Genomic DNA, 21,610 nt, shown 5'->3' with positions numbered 1-21,610 from the left:
ATGATGTATCCTCTGGCTCAGTCTTGGCCTGCCAGGGGGTCCAAGTGAGCCAGTGAAGCCATTCTTCTTAAACCATGCTCAACTGACATCACCTGTGACATCATCTTATGGATGGAAAGGCAGGCTGAAAACCTCTGTTGGCTGCACACACCTATTCCCAGCAGGGAACAGGGGTGCACAGCCAAGGCAGCATGATTTCACCCTGTCAGCTGTTGGCTGAAGGGGTTAAATCCTGCTCCTGATTCAGGAAGGTGTTTGCATAGGGATCCCCTTCTTAAAATGAAGGGGAAAGACCCATTTTAACAGAGCCTTGCAAGGTGCTTTGAGGTCCCAGCTTCAGAACTTCAGAGCACCTTGCACCCAACATTCATTGTGGCACCAGGTGTTTATCAGGTAGATGATGTGTCCCACCTGTCTAATTTGACTTGCCGGACTGATTTTAGTAAGGATCTGGCACATGGAGTCTAAAAGATTCTACATCCTTGCATAAACCTTTACCTACTGACAGAAATACCATTTGGTACTCAACTTCAAATTTTAGGTCTGGTAGAATTTCAAGCCACCTGGGTGACTGAGACAGTGGGATTTTTGGCTGTGAACACAAGCAGTTATACAGAGCACTTTCAGTGTGATGTACTTTAACTGGTAGCGGGAGATCTAAATCTATTTGGTTCTTTTTGTAATGTGGTCTATTTTTGAATATTACCGAGCCTAGCATAACTGGAACACAAACACAGCACTTCCAAATTGGACAGCATCTTACCAAAGATGCCCCCCGCCGCATCCTTTTTAGGATTTTATGGGATGTTACCTCACTTTATGACAGTTCCCATTGTAGCGTAAATACTGAACATTTTCTGTAAGTGAGGCAATGCACTGTGAAATGTCAAGCAAACGATAAAATCAATAATCTGCAAGTTACCAAAGACAAATGCTCACAGTGGATTGCGGGTAGGGTGGGGGCTGTCAAAGACAAATGCTGAATTCGGGAGACCATGTGCTTTACTGCTTTTCACTTCCCCTCATTTCATAGGGTTGTTGGCTCTAAGGCTTTGGCTCTGAACCTATTCTTATGGTCGAAATGGTTTAAATCTCAGGGTGCTATTAGAAGCACAGAAACTGTGACTTTATTTTCATTTGGTAAGTATTATTTTGTTCCAGTGCATTACATTTTAGGATTACACATGGTTCAGCCAGCACTTTCTCTTCTCTGGACAGACCTGGGAGTTCGCAATACATCATATTTATAGGTTACACTTTGAAGCAATTCACACACATTGTTATGGCTAAGCACTATTCTGTCTGTCTCTCTGTTGGTTTGTCTACATATGGATAAGCTTACACCAGCTTAGTTAGGTAGGCTGGTATTGCTAAGAGTGGGCTGAGATTGTGGGGAAAATAACTTGCTTAAGTTTTCGTAGCCAAATCATGGCTGAAGCCAAAGCACAGTTGAAGCTGAATTGAGTATTTTCTAGTTCACTGTTTTCATTCCTAGCCACTATGCCACACCAGGGATTGCCAAGGGAATCTCCTCCCTTGATTCATTTATGTTATAAACCATAATATAGTAGACTATTTGGGAGTTAGCTGCTTGTACTGGCTCCATTGAAACCACTGTAAAAAATGCCTTTAGAGTTCATAAAGGTTGGCTGGGTGGGCAGGGAAGGAGAAAATACTGCAAATCTTTCTGGTAAGGGTTGCTTTTAAACTTGTCTTGTTAATGGACTGAAGGGGGGAAGGAAGCATTGGAGACCCACTACTCTATTGCTAAAAAGACAAAGGGGAGGCTGGCAGGGGGGGGGGAGGGGGAGGGGAGGCACAATAGCCTAAAGCAAAAATGGTACGAGTTCAAAATTAAAGGAAAAGAAAATAGAGCAACACAGTGACATGCATAATCATGTAGGTTATAACATTTCTTTAATGTTTTATGCAGCCAATAGGACTGAAGAACTCAGAGGCTTCTGTCAGCGCTGGTATTTTCTTATCACAGCACGCTTATTGCGACTTTCTAACTGCTCTGTTGGTCCAGTGTTACTTTGCTACTGAAGAAAATCAGATGGCTTCTGGCTTTTCTTAAGTATTGCACCTGCAGCACTGCCTGCCTCCTGGGAATAATTCAGCTCATTGGTAAACACAACCCTTATACATCAAAAGTTTCCACTTTCTCTCACCCCTTTTAACACGCTGGCCCCTCCCTCTCTGCAGGCTTCTTGTGGCTGTCTAGGGAATCTTTCACTTTTTGTCCTTTCCTGACCCTCCTGCACCACATTCGAGTCTTATTCAGACCATCTGCTGTCAAGGAAGGTAAAACTTCTGCTGTGAAAATAGCCGTTGTCCCTGGCAGTTAACTTCTTTTTTAAGTTACCTTTTCAGGATGCTTGGCATTTCCCCCCTCCCCAAGAAAAGAGGGAGTAACATTTGCGAGATCTTAATTCAGGCTCTCCCTTCTGGCTGGAAAAATAGTTTACAATTGATATGTTTCTGGTTGTCGCCTTCCTTTTCCTCCACCCCCCCTTTCCCAGATAGTGGTATGCTCTTCTAGTTCCTGACAGAAGTGTTTCTAAAGGCCTGCTCAAGCCTCACTAAGCAGCTGTGCGTTAGGTCATTTTCCCAGGAGTTTTACATGTGGAAAGCTGGGCATTTAGCAAGGCCTCAAAAAGGACACCATCTGGCCCTAGTGAGGGGAGGGGGGAAGGATCATGACACTTTCAGTGGTACCAACAGGCCCTGATGAACCATAAAGGAATGCAGGCCTAGACTGTGATCCAATAGCGACTGGCCCAACAATCACCTCAATGACAGCTAAATCCATTCATCTCCAAAGTTATCTCATGGCACAATGGACTTTTGTGCCACGCTGTTTGCTGAAGGCGTAGTAGAATCCATTTTGATTTTTGTGCCGGGTTTCGGGGCCTGCACATTTTCCTGGAAGGCATATGTAGCAAACTTTGAGTTCACAAAAAGACACATCTCTCTTAACATTCAGGCCCTCTCCATTTCTGTCTTTCCATGTCTACCCAAAATATAGAAGAATAAACATTAGTCCCAGGAATGCTTTCTAGGTCTGTGGAAACTTAGTCAACATTTCAGAGATTTCAGACAATGATCTGAACCTTGATTCATTTATATTTTATTGGGGAGGGAAATCCCATTATTGTAGTTTACCATTTACATCCCCAATTAGTTTTGTAATTTGAAATAAGGCAGACTTTTTCCCCAGTGGCAAGACAAAATAAAATGTATTTGACATTTAGCTATTATAATGAATTTTAAAAACACATTTCTTTGCTGAGCTTATAACTTTTTGATATGTTGATTCATTTCAGGTAATGTTTGGTGTATGTAAGACTGCAATCCCACCAGCACATTGATGTTTAACAGATATGAATACCATAAAAATAACAACTGGTAGTAATGTTATACAATGAAGTAGATACAAAGAAGCTTTTGACTAAGTGGAAGACTCTCCTGCTTGGAAGTAAGGGGAGAGCCCTAATCTTTTACTTATTTCCTCTTTGAGCTTTGCCCCATCTAATGTCACTCTTCTAACTGCCTGGAGTGGCTTTGGGGACTGAAAGAGAAAGTAGGAAAGCTTCATTATGCTAGCAGAAGTCCATGTGCAGTGATTATGATACCCCCACTCCCTGCATGCATACATATGCACACCAACTTTCCATTTATATAGCCACTTTACAAATTTTATTGTATCCACTCTCCCAATAAACCTTGCATGGGAGGGGGGGTGTCATTAAATATCTGAAAAAATGCCTTCCATGCAAACCTGCCTGTGCCTTAAGATCAGTAGACAAAACCCTCTTGGTAATCTCTGTTTAGGATGAAGTCCACGGTATGGGGGCCTGGGGGAGGGCCTTTACAGTGATGGCTCCTCACATGTTATTATTATTATTATTTGTTAAATTTGTATACCACCCTTCATCTGAAGATCACAGGGTGGTTCACAACATAAAAATACAAAATGAAGACACAAAATACATAATGAAACATAAACAAAAGCAAGCCAATAACCTGCCTCTCACAGACACTTTTAAAAGGCCATAGAATGTTATTCAGCCAAATGGCTAGTTGAATAAAAACGTTTTTGCCTGATGCCTAAAGATAACTACAACTAATCCAGAATGCGGCAGCTAGACTGGTGACTGGGGGCGGCCGCCGAGACCATATAACACCGGTCTTGAAAGACCTACATTGGCTCCCAGTACGTTTCCGAGCACAATTCAAAGTGTTGGTGCTGACCTTTAAAGCCCTAAACGGCCTCGGTCCAGTATACCTGAAGGAGCGTCTCCACCCCCATCATTCTGCCCGGACGCTGAGGTCCAGCGCCGAGGGCCTTCTGGCGGTTCCCTCATTGCGAGAAGCAAAGCTACAGGGAACCAGGCAGAGGGCCTTCTCGGTAGTGGCGCCCGCCCTGTGGAACGCCCTTCCAGCAGATGTCAAAGCGATAAACAACTACCTGACATTCAGAAGACATCTTAAGGCAGCCCTGTATTTTTGGTTTTTATGGAAGCCGCCCAGAGTGGCTGGGGAGGCTCAGCCAGATGGGCGGGGTATAAATAATAAATTATTATTATTATATTATTATTATAAGTATTGAAGGTACCAAGCGAGCCTCCCTGGAGACAGCAATCTGCAAGTGGGGAGCCACTGCAGAAAAGGCTCTTTCTCATGTTGCCTCCTTCCTGACCTCTTGTGGAAAAGAAGGGTCTCAGATGATGATCACAGGGTCCAAGTCTCTCCCTACTGACTTCATTCCTATTTTTTTTAAGGAACATATGACACCACACTATAGTAAGTCAGACCACGGGTTCATCTATCTCAACACTGTCAACACAGACTGGCAAGGAGTCTCTCCCAGACCTATGTGGAGATGCTGGGAATTGAATCTGGGACCTTCTGCATGCATAGCAGATACTCTTCCACTGAGCTATGGCCCTCCTGGAATGGGCTGCTCTGTTCTCCTAGCCTGGATGATGTCACCAGTTCTGATACTGGATCTGAACTGGGGCTGGTGTGGGGAAGTCCTTCAGAGGAGAGACTCTTGATCGAGGACAAGACAGCCAGAACCACCAGTGACATCAGCTGCAACATTCAGAACTTGCACTCAACCTTTCTTTCCCCTCCTCCCTCCCATTAATTTTCCCTTGTGTGTTATGTCATTTTAGATAGTGAACCTGGGGCTAAGAAACTGCCTTAGAACCCTGGGTTTAAATCCTGCAAGTACACAAAACAGTGGCCTGCATATGCCACATAGGCAGATGATCTGTGTGAAAAACAACTGTCAAATGGATTGCAGACATCATATGCATGATCCTGAGACCCTTACAAAAGGGATATAATCTGTTAAGAATGGGAAGTATTAACATTGAACTGAACAAAACCAAACAGTCAGTGTAGTGGGTGAGCATTCATGGCGTGTTAAAATTAGCTTTTTGTATATGTCTCCTGTGAGTGATTTAAAACAAGAGGCACAACAGCTAGTATCCACTTACCTACGTATTATTTGCACAATTGTGCATACTTCCATTCACACTGTGTTAAAACCTTTCAGAGTTTGCCTAAATTAAAAAATTGTCAACATGCTCTCAGCCAAGAACAGGCACTGAGAGTCGCTAACATCAGTACACAAAGAATATCTATGAAGAGCAGCGCTGAGTGAACCCACAGAGCAGAGGATTCTGAGTTTTGAAAGGGAAGGAATGTAGATGCATGGGAACAGCTTTTGAAGTCCACAAAGAGCTTTTTCTAAAAAAACAAAAAACAAAAACTGAAAGAGGAGCGGGGAGGAACAGATCAGAACCTTCTATTAATTCTCAGCTCCACAAACATGCAAGGCATTTGTCTAGATGATGGGCAACAGTTTCACTTTGAAAATCACAAAGACAACTCCTTATCTTATAAATAGAGTTACATGTTTGCAATCCAAGGTATGTGTTCATTCAGGGATTCATCCTCATTGTAACAAAATGTGCTAGGTTCTCTCTCTCTCTCTCTCTCTCTCTCTCTCTCTCTCTCTCTCTCTCTCTGTGTGTGTGTGTGTGAAATATATAGCTATATATATCTGCATGCATGAGCATACACACAGACAACAGCACACGCAAAAAGGACAATTTAGGAATTTGATATATTGCAAAACCATTAATTTAAACCCTCATCTGTTTGGTGCCTTTTCTTACCAATGATTTCTCAGAGTCAAATGCATTCTAAGGATTAAATGATTTTAAGGGGGATTAAATGTTAATTAAAAATATAATAGAAATATCAGTAGCAGAGATGGCCAACGTAAATATTTATCACTTAAACTGCATGATCACGCAGCACACTCCACCATTTATTTTCACAATGTGGAGCTACAGTTCATGTAAATTACAGAAATGGCACACCCACACAAATCTATATAATGTAACAACACATTTATTTATACTTCACAAACATAGAGCAATGTCCTTGAAAATTCTAAAGGTCATTGTTAATAGATTTTTTTTTCTTCTTCCACCAACTGTGTCTTTCTTAGCCTGTAAGAACGCTGTTCCCGGAGAGGTCCTTGAAGGGCTGGGAGGCGCAAATTCCATGTGGCCAGTTCAGCTGCAATAATCTCCTTTCTCCTCCTGGCCCAAGCCACACATGACAGCACTCTAGTGTCTCTCATCATTATTTGTCACCCTTTTGTGTCATGCAACTTATATCCACGGCCATTCCAGCAATTAAGATGGGGGGGGGGAGGCCCAACGTTATCCACCGTGAATAACTCTGAGGCAAATGACATCAAGTGCCAACCGCTCTATTGAGCGATTGGTACCTGATACCACTAGACCATTGTTAAGTGTTTTATGAGGAACACAAATAAACTGCTACATTGGAGGGGTCAGAGCCTAAGGAGGACTGATCAGATCTCTGCAGTGACTTGGCAGTAGGGACTGCAAAGATTTTACAATACGCTGCTTGTAATGAGAAATGAGGAGTGGAGAGGAAAGAAGGCAGTGGCTTAGTCCTAGAGGCTTATTTTGAAAAGGCTGAAAACTTCATATCTCATTTATTTTCCAAAGTACCTCAACCTGCAGCAAGATCCCAAAGAAATTAAACTGATGAAGGCTGTGATTGGAGACTATGTTCCTAGGATCGCTAGACTCCTGCCAAATGTCTAAGGCTCTGCTGGTTAAGTCTTTGCCATCAGTTTTGAAGCAATTTGTGCAGTTGAAAGCGAGGCTTAAAGTTGTAATAATTACTGTTAACTAAGTCAGGTTTCACCTACTATGAAGCTCAATGGATCCATGTTCGACTTGCTGTTGTTAGGGCTGTAATAATCCACACATAGTCATGGCTACACCTGACTGTGTGTCACAAAGTGAACATCAAATGCCTTTGTCACTTGTGCAACGGTGCAAAGTGAGGGCTGAAAGTTTAATTGGCTGACCAATCATTTAATGAATTAACTAAAGGTGGTTAATTGATCATTGGCAGCAATTTTTTAAGTGATAGAGCTATGAGTTAAGAGAACACTTGTGTAATTTTTTTAAAAGGCTGATTTTGTTATAGTGTTCCCCCTTCCAGACATAAACAGAACTTAGCGCTATATGAATGAGTTTCAACAAGCCTTTGACTCACATACTCTCCACCCACTTCTCCCATCTGGTACAACCACAAGGGGAGAAGTTTGGTAGCATCTACTTTAGCTTTTAAACTAACCTGAGTTCCCTGTTACATCATAAGAACATAAGTAGTGCCTGCTGAATCAGCCTAATGGCCCATCTAGTCCACCATCTTGTTCTCACAGTGTCCAGCCAGAAGTCTGTGGGAAGTCTTGCAAGAAGAATATGAGTGAAACTGTGCTCACCCCTCCTACACTTTCCAGCAACTGGTATTCAGCAGCATACTGCCTCTGTCAGGGGGTGTAGAAAAAAGCCATTGTGGCTAGTAGTTTTTTTAACAGCCTTGGCCTCTAATCCTCTTTTAAAGCCATCCACATTTGTGGCCATCATTGCCTCCCATGGGAGAAAGCTCAATAGTTTAATCACGTGCAGCATGAAGCAATACTTTCTTAAATCCATCCCGAATCTTCTAACATTCATTTTCATTAGATGGCCATGGGTTCTAGCGTTACAAGAGAGGAAACAACAACTTTTTTCTATCCATGTCATGTATAATTCACAAACTTCTTACTCACCTTTTGTCTAAACTAAAAAGGCCGAAAGGTTCATAAGAGCCCCCCAATTTCACTGATTTTTGTTTTTTGGAAGGAGAACATTTTCAGATGATTTTGGGGCCACTTAATGTGGTAGTCCTGTCCCCTCCACCTTGCTTAGCAGTAAGGCACAAAACCTAGTTTCATTGATCCTTGTGGTGGCAACAGCAGCAAAGCTATTGTCATAGCATTACTCAGGGCAGATTTGAGGAAAGGGGAAATACATTTTTTCCCTTGTTAGTATTTTCTTTTTAACTGTTGCTGTGGCAAGCGGCCTGGGGGGGGGGGGAAAAGTCAAAAGATTTCACCACCTGAAATTACCCTCCTCAACTCCCAGTTTTGGAAGCCTGAAGTCAGTTCCCCCAAGAATTTTGCGGTGAAAGTTTTAATAATCAAAGAATTGGCATGGCATGCTTCTTAAGACCAGCACTCCATCAACTGTCATCAATGCTACACCACATCTGCGCCTGCATGACATCTACTGTAAGCCACTGTATTACACCACATCAGCTATCAATTGCTTAGAGGTGGTAGTTGTTCTATTTTAATTAAATAAAAATCTTGTTAAATAAAAATAAATAAATAAATGATGCACCATGTGGCAGAGCTTTTTAAAAGCACATATGCACACATACACAAATATGTATTTCTAGAAATTCAAATTCTGCTATCGAGAGAAGCTATACTGTCGTTGCTGTATAAGCAATAAAAAAGAATAGTAGCAGCTCTAACAGGTGAGAAATCAAAAACACTTGTTGCCAATTTTTTTATTCTTTTTTAATGTACACATGAAGCATGGGAAAGCGAGCCTGCACCTTTTGTTGGACTAATGAATGTTGAAAATTCTGGAGGCGTAAAGCGTTTTGGGGGTGGGTGGGTTTGTGGGGAGAAAGTTCATGTACAAATGTAGAGCAATTGCGAGAAAGTTATTCCTGAATATCGGTTCTTTGAAAATCACTGCCCTTTAGGATGTAAGCATGGGTACTTAGAATCACCATCAAGAGGCAACCAGAGTGTGTACTTGCAAATCAATTGACTTTCATTCAGTTTAGAGGTGAAGGTAATGTCAACGCAGAGAGTGTATTGAATTAGTTTGTATTTGAGCCCATGCCAGAGACTGTCACATATCTCAAACATACTGTGTGGAACTGCTGCCAGAGAGAAGAAATAAGAACAACCACATCAAGCAGTCTTCTTTTTCATAGTTTCCTTTTTCATAGTTTCACTGGCTTGTTTCAAAATATCCAGTCATAACTTGGGTTACAGATGCTTCAGGTTGTGTGTTTTCAGGTTGCACACTGCGCTGAACCCGGAAGTACCGGAACGGGTTACTTCCGGGTTTTGATGTTATTTTTAGAAACAGAAGCACTAAATCGTGCTTTGCAGAAGTGCAGAAGCGCCGAATCGCAACCCACGTGTCCGCAGACGCACAGGTTGCGAACGCTGCGGGTTGCGAACGTGCCTCTCGCACGGATCACGTTCTCAACCCGAGTGTCCACTGTATGCTTGTGTTTGGGCTCATTCAGCTGAGTGGGGCCCTGTCCTTCTGCAACAATGTCCTGCCCTGTTGGCCCCAAATGAATTCATATTATAGGTCAGTCATTATTAAAAGAAGCATCCTGACATGGGGTGAGAGGTAGGTCCCAAGCAAATCCCACCTTTCACTTTAAGAAATGAAAATCTATCAAGCAACATAGGACTCAAGCCACTGGTGTTATCTAGCTCTGTATTGTCCACACTGACTGCCAGCAATTCTCCAGGGTTTCAGACAGGGGTCTCTCCCACCCCAAGTTAAAGGTGACAGGGATTGAACCGGCGACCTTCTGCACTCAAGGGAGATGCTTTGCCACTAAGTTTCTAGTGAAATACCCGCCCCCCTCTTGCACACACACACACCTCTCTCTCTCTCTCTCTCTCTCTCTCTCTCCCTCTCTCTCTCTCTCGCACAGATACAATCTTTTGCTTTAATAGAATCTGCAAGGGGGGGGGGAATCTGCCACTTTGATGTTATTTTTAGAAACTGAAGCACCCAAATGCAATTTTGTTTTGAATTTCCTCAACTTTAGAGAATGCTTAACAGTTTGCCTAGGTGTCAGCAACAAGATTGTTGGACCCTTGAAGGTTGCATTCAGAATAGCCTTCTGTCTATTTTCAATTTGAAAAAGGCCGGCTAGAGTGGAACAAACACTCGAAGCGACAGATTCTGCATTCCAATGAAAATTGTGCCATTATCCAAGTTAAATATAACTGCTCCTTTTTTTTTTAATTAAAAAAGGGCATTATAACCAAAACCTGTTATTGCATAAGTAGCAGGAACAGGCGGGGGTGGGGGTGGGGTGGACACATAACACTTTGCCCTGGAATGTGTGATTTTTTTTAAACAACAGCATGAAGATGTGACTTCACTGAAATGATGCCTGTGATATTATGTTACACACACACACACACACACACACACACACACACACACACACACACTATTACCTACAGCTCAATCGTAATCATAGGTATTCGGGTGTGAGTTCAGTGGGACTTACTCTCAAGCATGTTAGCTAGAGAGTACGGTAATTGCCATTGCATTCTGGGAGCCAGACTCTGGATAGCCATTTTGAACTTCCTCGGCGCAACTTAAAAGAACATCCCCGGCTCTTTTTCGCTCTTTTGGATGTGGTCTACCACCCGATTCTCTCCTGGTTTTTACTCAGATGTAACTATACCAGAACCACGCCTTCCCTGTTATCTGTCCCTAATTTCTGATGTTCTGAGGACTTTTCTGCTAACCTGATCCTCCAATTTTTAATTTTGGGGTTGTGGTGAGTTCTGTTTGGTTGTATTTACATAGTCCTTTCCCCCTTCTTAATGGTACATAGAGCTCTCTCTCACACCCTTTTAAAATGGTTTTTTGTTTTCCTTTGCATTTTAAAATAATGACTAATGACTAAATCAAATGATTAGGCTTTGAGTGTCATTGCTTATGTTGCCAGACTGGCCACTGCTTCCACAGAAGCAGAAGGTATCAGCAGGCTTGGTCTTCCTTGGTGACATACCTTTTGGGGCTGAGGTGGCTAGATAATTATCTTGCTACCCACCCCCTCAGGCCAGCAGGTGGGCAAGACCACCCGCCTCTCAAAGGTTGGCCTACAAGGGTGAAGGGAGGTAGCAGTGGCAGACCTTGGGGTGTCAAATTTCAGTGGAGCCCTGTGCAACATCAAAAATTGGTGCCCCTCTGCTTCTCTCACCCCATTCTAAATCATAGTTGCAGCTGCCTTGGGGACGCCCCTGAGGCTCTGCGTCCAGTGCTACTGAACCAGTCATGCTCCCCTAAATCTGCCTGGAGATAGTTACGGGGCAGGATTTGACTCCCCGCTGAGCAGCTGGTGGGTGGAAGAGCTTAAATTCTGCTTCCTGCATAGTTGAACCGCAAGCAGGAACTGGTAAGCACAGCCAACGCAGCAGAATTAACACCTTCCTGCTTGCCATGGGGTAAGGAGTTATTCTGATTTCTGCAGGGATTGACTATGCACACCAGTAACTTTCAGGGAACTGGTGCACACAGCCAAGCAGAATTGAACCCCACCCATCGGATGATTGGCTGACATTAGTTGACTGACAGGTAGGTGTGGCTGTTTTTTGTTCTGTTTTTAATGGCATTGTCCCACAGGCTGGAAGTTCCTCATCCTTCACTAAGAATTACAGTTGTACAAAAACAAAACAAAAACTTTAAGAAAAACTTCAAGGGAATGGGAACTTCCCAAACAACAACCATCAAGCTTCATGGCCATGAAATACTGACTGATGATTGGTTTTTGTTTGTTTGTTTGGAAAAGCAGAAATGGAGAAGAAGGGGAAATGGAATGGCTAGAATCCTGCAGCACTCTGTACTGCAACGTTCTTTTTCAAGGTCTCATTTGCAGTTCAGAATTTCTATTCTGCCACACACCAGCAACCACTTAGGTCTACATTGTTGTAGACTCTTATATAGAACTGAGGCAGTCTGTGGAAGAAGAAACAGAAGAGTAGCCCCCGTTATACAGTCGTGCAAATGACTGTGTATTTTTAATCTCTGTTGCTTGATGTTTCATATTCGCTTTTCTCTTGGGGGAACAGAGATAATACCCACGGAGTGCTGCACTTTCTTTCCCAACCAGTGGGCAACACAAGCTTGTCTTCAGAATATGTTATCCATCAGGAGATTTAGGCATGTGGCTCTTGAGCATCAGTCAGATGCTAATTCTGAAGTGGTGGGAAGCTCTGGCTAGCGGCGGCGCACGAGGCTTCTGGGGACAGCCAGAATGCTCTTCAGTGCACTTCAAAGGGGGTTCTCAGTTACAGTGGGGAAAAAGAAAGATTTTGAAGTTTCTTGCTGCCAGAAAGCTTGAAGGAGAGCCCCTGAAGTTGTTCTTTTATAAGCAGGGATAATGCAGGTAAGGCTTTCCCACTTAATTTGAGCCCAGGCTTTTCAAACTTCATAGAAACAGCAGTAAGAGAGGGATACCCAGTTAGTTTTAATTTGTTTTCTAGCTGCTGCTGCTGCTGTTGATGAGGGTGATTTTGGTTTTACAATATCATTGTTTGCAAATATCTCCTGTAGAGATGACACATATCACTGTGCATGTTGTAGAATAATAACTGGGATGATAAGAGCTGTATCCATTTCTAGCCCTACTCAGAGTAGACCCACTGAAGTTCACAAACTTAGGTTCATTAATTTCAATGTGTGTATTCTGAGTAGAATGTGTTTGAATATAATTTACTATCTCCAGAATTTGTGAATTACATATAATTTTTTGTGTGTGTTACATATATAAGTGCCCAGCGGTGGCAGAGGGATTCTCCGCTCCAGGCTGTATCGGTGGCGAAGGGATCATGCGTCCTCCGCATGGAGTTTGAGTAGGTTGTTTGCCGACGGTGCCACTTGAGCATCATACAGACAGTGGTGGAGGGTGCAGCCGTGAGGATCCTCTGCATGCGGCTGAGGCAGTGTGATTGTGGCCGGGCGAGCCCCCCACAGGGTGCCTTCTTGTCACCCCCTCAAAGATAGCACCCGGGGCGCTCCGCCCCCCTGCCCCTTCCTCTGCCACTGTAAGTGCCCAAAATATTAGGTAACACAAATAAGGAGGCTGAACACCTTCACTATGAGGAAAGATTACAGTGTTTAGGTTTTTGAGTTTAATAAAAAAGGAAATCACCATAAAGGTAAAGGTAAACGTAAAGGTACCCCTGCCCGTACGGGCCAGTTGTGACCAACTCTGGGGTTGTGCGCCCATCTCGTTTAAGAGGCCGGGGGCCAGCGCTGTCCAGAGACACTTCCGGGTCATGTGGCCAGTGTGATGAAGCTGCTCTGGCGAGCCTGCACCAGCGCAGCACACGGAAACGCTGTTTACCTTCCCGCTATAAAGCGGTACCTATTTATCTACTTGCACTTAGGAGTGCTTTCGAACTGCTAGGTGGGCAGGAGCTGGCACCGAAAGACGGGAGCTCACCCCGCCGCGTGGATTCGAACCGCCGAGTATATGATCGGCAAATCCTAGGCACTGAGGTTTTACCCACAGCGCCATCCGCATCCCCAAGTCACCATAAGTCACCATAAGCCACCCGAAGTCACCATAGAGGCTTATAAAAGAATGCACAGTGCAGAAGAAGTAGATAGAGACAATCCTATATTACTAGAACTCAGGACTTCCCAAATACATGATTGACAGTAGGTTTAGGACAAAAAGAAGTAACTCCCCCTCCAAATGCATAATAAATATGTAGAACTTGCAGCGATAACATGCTGTTATAGGCACTAATTTGGATGACTTCAAAAGGGAAATGGTAAGCAATTCATTAAAAAATTGGTCTGTTAGTTCCTGCTAGATGGAGCTTCCAGATCTAGATCTTCCTCTGAATATAATTTGATGGAGAGTAAAGAATCAAGAAAGGAGTGTTGTCTTTATGCCTTGGCTGCAGAGATCCCACAGAGCATTGTTTGGCCATTTTGTGAAACAATGTGTTGGCCTTGATCAGGGCTGGATAACATATTTCAGTCCAAGGTCCACATTCCCTCATGGAAGACCTTCCAGGACCAAAGGCAAAACAGTGGATGGAGCAATGGATACAACTCTTACCTTTATATGGCAGACCAAAATGAAGCATCTCTCCAGCCTCTATCCAGGCACATGAGAGGATGTGAAAGAGGTTCAGTGTGGGATAGACAGACAGAATTGAAGGATTCTGGGTCTGAGGCTTCCCACCACCTGGCCCTGGGGGTTTGTGCCTGGAATATTTTTTTCCCTTATTCTGCACACGTGTTCCCAGAGTGTCCTAGCCTCTCCTCCATTTCCCTCAATTGCCTATTTAAACTGCAAATGTTGCTGAATAAATCAGAGTTTCATCTATTCCATAACAGATGCATTGTGAGACTAAACATTCCATTAAACTTTTTTTTTTAAGGATTAAAAAAAGAAAATGGTTATGGTCAGTTTTGCTAACCCATCTGCTTCAGAAGCAAGCGCAGAACAGATTGCTACAGAATAAATGAATATATCAGACAAAGAAGAGCTTTCAGCAATGTGTCATAGTGGCAGGGGCTTGGGCAGTGATACTTTCTGTTACAGGTATTTCAAGTGCACAAGAATGACTCTGCTTCCATCGGGGAAAGACTGACGGGATCAAGTCTAGGAAAGCCAAGCGAATGTTGCAAAAGTCCAATATTTTGCTCCTTCTCTTGTGTGGCACAGTGCAGCACAGTATCCCATGCAATGAAATTTATGTCCAGGTCAGGCTGGGAAAGATTTGCTGCCTGAAACTCTGGAAAGCCTATGTCAGTTTGTCTAGACAATGCTAAGCTAGATAGACTAATGATCTGACTACTGTGCTCCTATGGAGGTTGGCAGCTGGAACACTTGAGAACAGCATGTCTCTGTCCCTACCATATTTAGGTGCTGGTTTTTCTTCCACCTAAACATGATCTATGGGCTCAGGGTGCCCACTGAAGCAAGCAACATGGCCACATCACAACTGCTCCAATATTATTACAGTCAGTGACTGTTTAAGTTTTAAAATGATGATGAAACTATTACTCGTTTTAAAATGGATAGTTGACTGTGAAGAGGGTGATTGCCTTTTCGATAGCTTATTTCTCTAACATCATAAAGCTCCACACATTAATAGATACCTCCTAACAGATTTTCTTATACGATGCAGAGCATGCAAAATGACAAGAAGCTTCACAGGCAGAGTTAGCCAATGGGTTCGAGTACTCCAGTGCGCTGCTTATTCCTGTATAACTGTGGTGCTGGACAACTGCAGATCTCTGACAACATTAGGGCTGCCATACATCCAGTATGTGTGTGTGTGTGTGTGTGTGTGTGTGTATGATTTGCCTGTTGGAAATAGCATCCGGGCAGAATTTTGAAAAATCGGAAAAAATGTCCAGAAAAACCTGGGTGTATGGCAACCCATGGCAGAAGGTGTTTTTTTGTGTGAATTTCCTTAAAAATAGCCCAAAAGTTTCAATCTTTTTGGAGATTTTGGCAAGAAAGCTCAACAACTTGTGTCCAGATCTTCACTTTTTGAAATATGGCAGCCCTAACCAACATACCATTGGGTTCCACCTATGCAAAGAGCTTTAACTGGTAGAACACCATCCTCACTAGCTAGCATGATCATAATGATTACTACTTTGCAGAAGGTGGACAAAATCTTTGGAAGGTGAGGCCTGTGTCATTCACAGAGCTAAGGGTCAATGAGAAGTGTACATGGGTGATATCAGTGTATCCAAATATTGATGTTATTGTGCTGTGTTGGAAGCAGGGACGTTGGGATGTGGACTCCCCACACCCTTCCGTTGCTACAGCAGGGAGAGAGGGGTCACATCTGCGCCACACATTTATAGTACAAGAATCCCAAGAATGGTACTTTGCTAAGGGCCCGGGGAATTGTAGCTCTGTGAGAGGTAAACTACAGCTCCCAGGATTCTTTGAGGGAAGCCATGTGCTTCAAATGTTTGGCATGGATGTGACCAGTGATAGGTATACATTGATTAGGAGGCAATGGATGTGCTGGCAATGGCCCTTCACTGTGAAAGACTGGAGTGTGCTATGGACTTGGTACTGCGTGGCACACTGATTCTGTACCAGGGGTCTGAGTGGGGGGTTGCACACGTGGTTCATCCCAAATGGATCTTTCTGAACTTTCACATTGACAGGAACCCTCTTGCTTTGACTTCAGCACACCACTGCCAGTGGCTAAGCACCACCACCTCCTAAATATTTACATTTAGTCCCAGGAGCGGGTGGGGACACAGAGTTGCCCTTCCAGAGGTTGAGCAAAACAGGGAGATGTAGAGGATGAGGCTGCACCACACCAGCAGAGCCAATCTGGTGCTCCGTCATGTGCACTCACAAAGCCTCAACCTCGCTGCCACCTGTCCTTGCCTTGTCTTAGGAAGTTGCAGAGATGCTACTGTTGGGAGGATGCTTCCGTGTCTCTGCTTGACTGAGTTACCTGCTCCTGACCTGCTGGGAGCCTGAAGGGCCCTGCCCTGCCTCTCTCCACCTGGCTTGGGGTGGGGCTTGACAGGCTCCATAAAGGACTGCTGCTGCTGCTGCTCGACAGAGAGGACTCCTTTTTAGAATTGTTTTTATATTTTATCTATGTCATTTTAAATTGTGATTAATATTAATGTTGTATTTTTAGTTTTAGATTTTATGATTTATGTGGAAATTGTTTTCCATTTGGTTGTGTACCTTTTGATGTGTTTTATTTATTGTTTATGACTTTTGTTATGTTGGTAATTATGTAAATCTTGTCATGTTGTAAGCCGCTTTGAGCATTGTTTTAACTATGGAAAGGAGGCATACAAAGAAAATCATGATGATGATACTCCTGGATAGCCTATTAGAGTTTTTTTTTAAAAAAATACACATTCATTCTGTTTGCATATGTAGTTCATTAAACCATTTGATTATTTTATGGCCTCTCTGCCGGCATGGAATAACCTTGCCCAAAAGATTAAAACAAAGCTATGGTGTTGTTGCCTTTTAAAAAATCCAAGCACTATAAACTTTCCACCCACCAATGAGCTACACACATAGCCTTAAAAAGACATGTGTGACTTGTTCATAGCTGACCCTGGCAGACTATGATATTAATAGGTTATTGACTTGCTAGGCCTTAAACAGCCAGAGGGAACATCACTAGCAGTAGCTGCAATGCACTGGAGATTTGTATCATTGATTGGTCTGTTTAACCCATCATCTCCAGGCATTTAAACAATGATATACGCTTGACAAACCTAATATTTCATTTTCTATCTGGGGACCACAAAAAAAGAAATTTAAGGACTGGGGGCGGGGTGGTCGTGGAGAAAGAGACTACAGGATAGATACATACAAGAAGCAGTGGCAAATTGAAGGGGAAATTCCATGTAGCTAGTGGTTGAGATTTTGTGCTGCGTTATAGCCAATTACGTATATAAAATAGGAGAACACCAAAGGAAGGGGAGAGGACTATAGAGCAGAAATAAAATATTTCCTAACACTGAAAACACTATGGAGATATAATTATTATGAATTAGTTGTTGGTCTCATTGTGATTGATCTACAAAATAAAAGACAAAATAGTAGATCAGATGCCAAAACACAAAATGCTTGGTGTCTATGAAAACAATGAATTCTAGGTAGGTACTAAATATATATAAACATTTCAGGGTTTAATTTGAGACAGCAGATCACTTGGGATAACTCAGGAATTGTTTTCAGTGCCAGGGCTAAAAAAAAGAGGAGGATTTTGAGGCCTCCCCTCCCTATCAATATCTCTGTTGCATGGCTAGCCTACCTCACAGTGAAAATAGCAATTAGATGTACACTGACCTCAGGTATAATTACGAAGGACCACAAGTGTGTGTGCTTCCATTTGAATTTCCGAGCATAAGGCAGCTATGTTACGGCTCAATATTTAGTTTACATCTACATTAATACAATAATTATGTGGTGGATATTTATATTCTGTATGCTACACTAAAATTATTCTGGAACTTGCTTGAAGCACCATTCAATTTCAAAAGGTTTCAAGAGCTGTCAAGCTAGCAACAGGGATGATTCAGTGTGTAAGTGATCTGTGGTAGATCACATGCCACCCACGGCATGCTAACTTTTGAGACAAAACGTGTTTTGCAAATTTCTAGATCCTGATTTACGAAAGCCAGAAGATTGAAATGGATAGGCCAATATGCTGTTAAGTTGCCCTTACCCATTAATAAAGAAGATTACATGCACTTGAAAAGTTAAGAGAAGTAGCTAATGAAAGAGACAGACTTAGGACAAATTCACACCATACGTTTAGGTGGAATCTACACACATATAAAAAACACTGCGAAAATGCTTTAAAAAAAACTGTTTTGAAAATACATTGAATTTTGCATAGCTCAGTGTCGCCATCATCTAGTGTCACATTTGTATATTGCACATTACAACACATTTAAAACATTTTATTTGCAGCTGTATAGCTGAGTCCTTAAAGCACTATGATAACTGTCATGGCTACCCCTCCCCCCGAAGACTTCTGGGAACAGTTTGTCAAGGGTGATGAGAGATGTTAGGAAACTGCTATTCCCCTCACAGAGCTACAATTCCTCTTCAAAGGAAGTCTGGGAATTGTAGCTGAGGGGAATAGCAGTCTCCTAACAACTCTCAACACCCTTAACAAACTAAAGCTCCTAGAATTCTTGGGGTGGGGAGCCAAGTGGTATGAATGTGGTCTTAAGAAATCTGGCTCTCTAAGGCTGAAAACCCATGAACACATACCTGGGCGTAAGTGAACACCCTCAGACTGATTTTCAAGAAAATATGCTTAGGCCTGCACTGCATGAGACCGGCTTCCCCATGCTTGCTGCTGTGCATTGTAGCTGACAGCTGCCTGGGCTAAATTCGATGCACGTGGAGTTGTCAGGGAAGAATTTAAGTCCTCAGGGATGAATTTAGATCTTCAACACAACCTCAAGCTTTGTCCATGTTTCTACTGCTTTCCCTAACATGTTTGTGCAGCCATAAAATATAACTTGGCATGTTGTAGCACTTGGATAGGTCTTTCTTCTTCATGTATTCATAATGTAAAGACATTTGTCTAATGCATATTACATTAACATATGCATGTGAACATTTGTCACATACTGCACTCCTGAAAGCGCTGCACTGTCAGGTGCATATTAGCTCAGCTTTGAAGAACCAAGCGGTGAAACAGGTTTCTTTTTTAACGGAGGGTGTATAACTTAAAACCATTCTAGTTAGGAGGCCTACCTGTGTGCAACATTGGGGTTTCATGCTCGTGTCCCTAGTTGGATAAGGAACTCTATGTGGAAAAGGGGTGGTGTGTGCAGTTCCTCTGCCAATCCAGCTGTTGGAGTGCAGGTACAGTACCTCTTCTGCAGCTCAGCTCCAGATGTGAATTAAGCCCCTTTATGAACAGTGAGGGTCACTCCCAGGTCTTCTGTGTTACGCTATGGAATTCACTTCCATAGGAGGCAGTGATGGCCACCAAGCTTTTAAAAAGAGGATTAGACTAGTTCATGGATATGTGGACTATTGATGGCTTGTAGCCATGGTGGCTATGCTCTGCCTCCACGTTAGAGATAATGATGCTTCTGAATAGCTGCTGCTAAAAATTTCAGAAGGGCAGAGTGCCCTTGTGCTGCTAGCAGGTTACACCGGCATCTGAGTGGCCACTGTGAGAATAGGATGCAGTGCTGGGTAGGCCATTGCTCTGATCCTGCAGGCTCTTCTTATCTTGTTATGTGAGTGTAGCAAGCCCTAGCTGCTATGTTGATCTGTAAATAAATACAACTGCAAAAGGTCTCCTGACCCTGCTGCTTCCTGGCATTAGGGCAGACCTGCTGCAAGGTTTCTTCACATAGTGAGCACCCTTCCAAAACCCACAGGTTTCTATAGTGTTTACTTATAATACTAGCAAAAGCACTGGAGACTATATGGGAGGAGAAGAAGTGCTGGGTGGATTTCCTCCTCCACACCAAATAGCTGATTAGCATGACTGCAGATTTTGTGGAAAGGCTACAGAATTGTACATTGGACATCTCTCTCAGATTGGGGCTGTATGGGAGGAGAAGAAGTGCTGGGTGGATTTCCTCCTCCACACCAAATAGCTGATTAGCATGACTGCAGATTTTGTGGAAAGGCTACAGAATTGTACATTGGACATCTCTCTCAGATTGGGGCTGTAGTCTTTATGCAGATGGAAGTAGACCCTCCAAGTGTTCCTGTTTTCCAGGGACAGTCCCAGATTTACAGAAGCCATCTCGGTTTCTGATTTGATCCTGGAATGCCCCGCTTTCCCTTAGAACGTCCCTATTTTCATCGGAGAAATGTTGGAGGGTTTGGAGTTATCTGACCACTGAGCCATCTGAAGGCAGCCCTGTGTAGGGAATGTTTTAATGTTTAATGTTTTGTTATGTTTTCATAGAAAACATATATAAAAATAGCCAGGGAAACCTAGTCACATCAGGGGTGTATATACAACAACAACAACCACAACGGAATAGGGCATCCCCATTTTCATTGGAGATATGTTGGAGGGTATGTGGAAGCTAAAGCTAGCGAGACTGAACTACATGAATGTTTATTTATTTTTTGAAATTTCCAAATTACCTTTTCAGCTGATGGTTTACCAGATGGTTTGGAACGTAATTAAAAGCATAATTCAACAGTATTAAATTACAGGCCAAGAGAGCCGCTTAAGTAAAAGCAACAGAGACCAAGAAAACAGAAAACAGAATAGTGCCTTCAAATTAATCTGAAACTCAGAAATTGAAAGACCTGACATTGGAGTCTGACACCTAGGCCTATAAAACATTATTGTCCATACCTTCTTGGCAAGGTATGTCAGGGTAGTCAGTGGGATGCAATCCACATGTTGTGGGCCTATGACTTCCACCATGCCTGTCTATTGGCCATGTTGTCTGGGGTTGATGAGAGTTGCAGTCAACAACATCTGGAAGGTACCATGTTGGCTGTTCCTGAACAGTTCTATCACCCTGTTTTGTGACAGTGAAACAGTGGGAATAACCTATGCACATGCTTTATTTCCTTTTCTAAATGATGTGTTGGAGTATTGCTCTTGGATTAGTGTTTGAGCACTACAAGAAATCCAAGAAGCAGCTTTTTGAAGTCTTCTTAAAGAGGCAAGTGATGGGGAATCTCAGCACTGCTACCATAAACAGCATCATGAACATTAGCTCGCATTCCCCTCAATGCATGGATATGGTGTGATCTGGGGTTCTGTCATTTATTTGGAATTTACCAGGTCAGACTAAAGAAACGTGATCTTGGAAATTCTTCCCAAAATAGCAGAAAACCAGCAATCCCAAGCAGTAAGTCTCATTGAAATCAAAAGGGGCTTCCTTCCAGTAGACTCCCG

The sequence above is a fragment of the Podarcis liolepis genome, assembly GCF_965112155.1.
Source record: "Podarcis liolepis genome assembly, chromosome: 3".
Classification (NCBI taxonomy): Eukaryota; Metazoa; Chordata; class Lepidosauria; order Squamata; family Lacertidae; genus Podarcis; species Podarcis liolepis.
The sequence above is the reverse complement of the archived record's forward strand: the minus strand, read 5'-3'. Positions refer to the sequence as shown.